This window comes from Suncus etruscus, chromosome 17 (genome assembly GCF_024139225.1).
Source record: "Suncus etruscus isolate mSunEtr1 chromosome 17, mSunEtr1.pri.cur, whole genome shotgun sequence".
NCBI lineage: Eukaryota > Metazoa > Chordata > Mammalia > Eulipotyphla > Soricidae > Suncus > Suncus etruscus.
Window position 1 is genome coordinate 5,182,552 of NC_064864.1, and position 5,440 is coordinate 5,187,991.

Below are 5,440 nucleotides of genomic sequence, written 5' to 3' on the forward strand. Positions count from 1 at the left end.
GAACTGTTTGGAAGCTAAATAAAAAATAGCAGATTGAGGGACTAAACAGATAGTACAGCGGGTAGGATGCTTGCCTTGCACACGGTTGACCTGGATTCTATCCTAAGTAACCCATGTGGTCCTTGAGCTCACCAAGAGTGATTCTTGAGTGCAGATCCCTGTGTAACCCCTGAACATCTTTAGATGTGACCCAAAAACAAAACAAATAGATTGGGACAGGAAAGATAATACAGAGGATAGGGTACTTGTAGTGTACACAGACAACGAAAATTTGACTCTAGCACCCTATCCAGTCCCCCATCATGATCACTCCTTAATCCAACATTAGGAATAAGCCCTAAGCACAACCTGGTATAGTCCAAAAATCTATTTGGGGGCTACCAAAAAGACTAAAATTATATCAAGTTTCCTTTTCAATCACAATGTTTATAGTCCTGAAAAACAATTAAATGCTGCAATTAGGTTAATAAAAGGGATCTGGGGCTGGGCGGTGGCGCTAGAGGTAAGGTGCCTGCCTTGCCTGCGCTAGCCTTGGACGGACCGTGGTTCGATCCCCCGGCGTCCCATATGGTCCCCCAAGCCAGGAGTGACTTCTGAGCGCATAGCCAGGAGTAACCCCTGAGCGTTACCAGGTGTGGCCCAAAAACAAAAAAAATAAAAATAAAAATAAAAGGGATCTAAGAGAAATTTTTCAAATTCTTGAAAACAGGAGTAATGAGGAGCTATCAGAACCTAGGAAACAAAGCAAAAGTAGTACTAGTGAGGAATTCCATTGCAGTATGTTGACATGAGGAAGAAATAATGTTTCAAACAAACTGCCACCTAAAGGTGAGATAAAAGCAGAAGGTTCTCCGTGACACCCTGACTTTGACATAAGATCTGTGCAAGAACCAGGATCTCTAACTCCAGAATAACTACAGAAACCTGACCATAATAACTGTGACTGAAAAGAACTTTTACTGGGACCACAGAGAAAGACAACTTAGTATGCCTGAAGCTTGTAGTTGGTCTTATGCCAGAATCCTTCATGGATAAGGTCTCCATGATTGTAGGCCAAAGGTTTTTTCCTTTCTATTTTCCCAAATGTTGCTGCACCTTTGAAAAATAAAAAATAAAACCCAGCCACACACACATTTTTTTCTTTGACTTTTTCTCTAATTTTTTCTTTGTTTTTTTTTTTAATATTTCAAATAGGGGTTCTTGCCTTTTTTTATAGAACTATGAGACATGGATTACTTTGTCTTACCACTTATTTCTGCATTTTTCTATAAAACTAAGAAAAAAGATATAAAGAAAGAATGGGGAAGGGGCCAAGTGGTCTCATCTGCGTTTAAAAAAAATTGGAGGAATAATAACAAATAGGTCTCACATAAGGAAAAAAGTAGTACTCTTTAAGTGGAAATAAACTAAATATATTTTAGAAGGCTATACAAATAGCGAATGCCTACGACTTAAGTTTTAAAATTATTGTGAGCTGTGATCTTAAATAAAGGGAAAGAACAATTAGTTTCTTTTCTGTTGTTCATGTTTGATCAAGCAGTTTATAATCCTTGATGCTTTAACACAAAGCTGTGATTTATATGAAAATTTTAGGTCTCTAGCGAGGCAAGTAAGGAAAATGACATTTTCATAAAAAGTTTCTCTGCTCCTTAACTCATGTAATTCAGGCAACAGTCTCCATTGGATGAACACAAAATTGCCGTTGGCTGTGACCTTCTCCCATAGCTTGATATCATCCCTACCAGGACCTCTGACAAATGAAAACAAACTGATTTCAAAGTCTCTCAAGGAACAAGAAATGTTCTTCTCGTGATATGACAAGTGTCTAATTTAGAGTAAAAAATATTGATGGAATTAAGAATGTTTAGTGTACAGAAGAGAAGCCATCTGGGGAGCATAATATCTGCTGCTTATATTTGAAAATAAAATGTTATTTTAAGAGAATGTGCTCTTTCAGATCCAAAGTGTAAGAGTTAAAGACAGGCAGCTTGGGAATATTTCACACACTGACTTGCAGACACAAAAATCTCATCTTCAAGGAACTGAGCTTCTTGGCCTTGAAGGTGTATAAGGAAAGGCGAACTGAATGTTTGCCACAATCCTATTGAAGCATGAGTATGAAATAAAACTAGACTAATGAATTCCCAGGGCCGTTGCTGTGCTGAGACTCAATGATCCCTCAATGGCCTTTCTCCTCTATTAGAAGACCTTACTACCTAAGCCAGTGGATCATTTTGAAGAAAAGATTAAAAAAAAAACTTTCTACAGTTCTAGGTTTCTTAGCTATGGTAAAGGTATAATCAAGTTCTGGAAGCCTTGGTGATAGGGTATCAGAATATACTAACACAGTACTGGCAAATCAAATTAATTAATATTTAAATAATATTAAGATTACAAGATTCTCAGATATTTTATATCAGCCTGCATCAGGGTTTTTTTTTACCACAACAGGTCTCTCATTCCCAACACCCAATTTATTTATAAAATATTCTTTTTAGCATTTTAAAATATATACAAATTCTGCACCCACACATACAGTCACTATGTCTGCACCCAGTCAGTCCCATAAATTCACTCTGTTCTCAACAGAGATGTAAACCAAGCAGTGAAAAATTATGGGTACACCGACCATGCAGCCAAAAACTGACAATCTCTGGAGGAGAGGGCAGGCCAATTCCCTGCCCTGCCAAAGTCATGCCTGCTGCACTTATCACCCACAATCATTCTTCACCTCTCCTCTATAACATTCTGCAGAGACACCAATCTGAACAGATCTTTAGGTATGCCGGTATTTAGACTGGTTATCACCAAGTCTTTGTTTTTCTATACAATCACATATGAGCAAGATTATCTCGTATTCATCTTTCCATTTTAGACCTAGTTCAGTCAGAATGTTGATGTTGAAAAAAAAAAGGCAAGGTTAAGTGATATCAAATTTATCAAATATTTTCTACAATTCTATCGCTATTTTACAATTCTATCAATGATTGATATTTTTCATTTGTTAATAAGAAGTGACATTGTTTCTGGAATAACTTGGTCACCATTTTTTTCTTTAGGTCAGTTATTTTGTTTTAGATATATCAGTAATCTATACCATAAAATTGATAAAGTATATTGTAAAACAATTTTTAATTTTATGTGAAGAAAAGGCTTGAAGGCCAATTTTTTCTCTCAAATGAACTAAATATTTTCTTTATAGTCACAGCAACACTGACAATTTGATCATCACCATTCCATTTCAATATAATTATTATTATCTTTTGATGAAATATTCACTAAGTTGTACCTTCTTCTCTGGGAGTAATTCCACTAGAATTTCTAGTAGAATTTCTACTAGACCTAAAAAGTAGAATTTTCAGGCATTAGCATATAACTAAAGATTACGGAAATAATGATTTTTTTCTTTTTTTCTCTCCTCAATGTGTTCTTTATTAGCAAATAAGATCACTTGTTTCCAAGGCAACATAAATTAATATTTTCCAACAACTTCTTTCAAGGACTTTTACCTCTATTATCTGATATAATCTTCACAGTCTAATTAATGAATTATGTGGGATTCTTATTATTGTTAATAAGAAGCACTCCCCATGAAGCCTTGTATTCAACCTGAAAAAAAAAGATGATTTCAACATATTCTTTTTCTGCTTTTCTCCTTTCTTTTCTAACCAATACTCAACATGAATGTTCGGCTTTAACAAAATCTTGAAGGCTTTTAAGGCTTAGGAGACCTTCTACAGTTAATACTATGACTGCTTTTAAGAGAAGTGTAGTAATCAGTTATATAATTTAGGATGCTTAAAGTAAGACCCTGCATGATGCAGAGGATTTCTAATATTTTGAGACCATGGAATGTAGAGCCAAGATAGCTATCATGAGCTGATAACTATTGTTAAGGAGATGAGACACTGGGTCCCCCCATTTTTTTGGTTTTCTTCTCTGTAAATGTGGCCTAGTTATAATTATAAGAAAGATCTTCAGGTAAAGATTTGAAAAAGATATATAAAATTATGGCACAGTATTCTTTGCAACAAATCAATGCTTGAACAAAAGTCAACATACTTTTATAGCAACCAGTGCTGTATATTCTCCTGGGTCAAGATCAAGTTACTGTGGAGCTTAAGCTATAAGTAATGGTCCAAGGTTTCTTTCCAGAGCTAAGAATTTGTCCCTTATAAACTTGAATAGTTTAAATAGCATTAACTACATCTTTTTCAAGCGAATGTCTTTTCTTATGAAAAGGTGACCTTTTATAACGTCTGTGTGTTTTCACTGGCATATTATATTATATACTGGTTAAGTTGGCCTGCTTCATAAATAACCCTTTTGGACAGCCTAAAAGCAACAGAAATAAAATGAATGGGGACTTGTTAGAGCATAAACTGTTATTTTTTTCCTATAGAAAATCACTAGTGATAGCTATTGGACTATTCACAGACTTTCTATTTTGATGCAGTGGTTGTAGTGTAAATTATTTTATCTTGATTTTACTCTAGGGCTTATAGAATTAGATTTTGCTAGAGTCAGCTTTGATTTAACGCTTGTATGCATTACAGGTATTAGAAAAAAATCCCATTCCTCCAAAAGTCTTTGGCGCACCAGCGAACTAATTAAACCAACCCAGCTAAGTAAATTCATTTTCGATTATCAGTGAGTTTTTTATTTTAAACATAAAGTTTGCTCAGTACTTGAGGGAAAAGAAGCCATTCTATCATACACATTATTTGGCATTCATTCAAAGCATACTTCTAGATTAATAAATGTTTTAGTATCTTTTCACTGGAAAAACCATGGATTAATTCAGAAGGCTAACTAGAGTATAAACTATTATAGGGTCCAAGAACATGAGTGTGAATTGTGGGTAGACCAAAAAAATAGCTTTGTTTCATGACCTTATAATCATTTTTAACTTGAGTGTATATTTCAGTACTCACTGAATGTTTAGATTTTTTTTTCTACTTGTGATGAAAACTGTTTTTATTAATAATTGTATTTTGACCAAAGTGGATTACAAATCATTCACAGTAGTATTTTAGTTACATAGTGACATTGAATCAGGGGCATTCCCACAGCCAATGTTGTCCTCCCTCCACCCCTGTTCCCAGCATGCCTTCCATATCCCTCTCCTTTGCCCTCCGGGCCACTAGTATAAGTGGTCCCTTCTGTTTCCCTTTTGGTGTAGATTGGGTATTGATTCTGTTGTAGTTGGCTTTGGATTTGGTGTTTAAGTCTGATCATTTTATATTTTTACTCAATGTTCATATGACTGTTTGGTCTTGGTGCCCTCCATTATTTTTCCCTCAATTTATGAGGCAGAACAAGATGGCTCAAGTTAGGTGGTTCTGTTTGAAGGTAAGAAAAAAAAAAAAAGGGAGGGGCTGGGCGGTGGCGCTAAAGGTAAGGTGCCTGCCTTGCCTGCGCTAGCCTTGGACCGACCGCG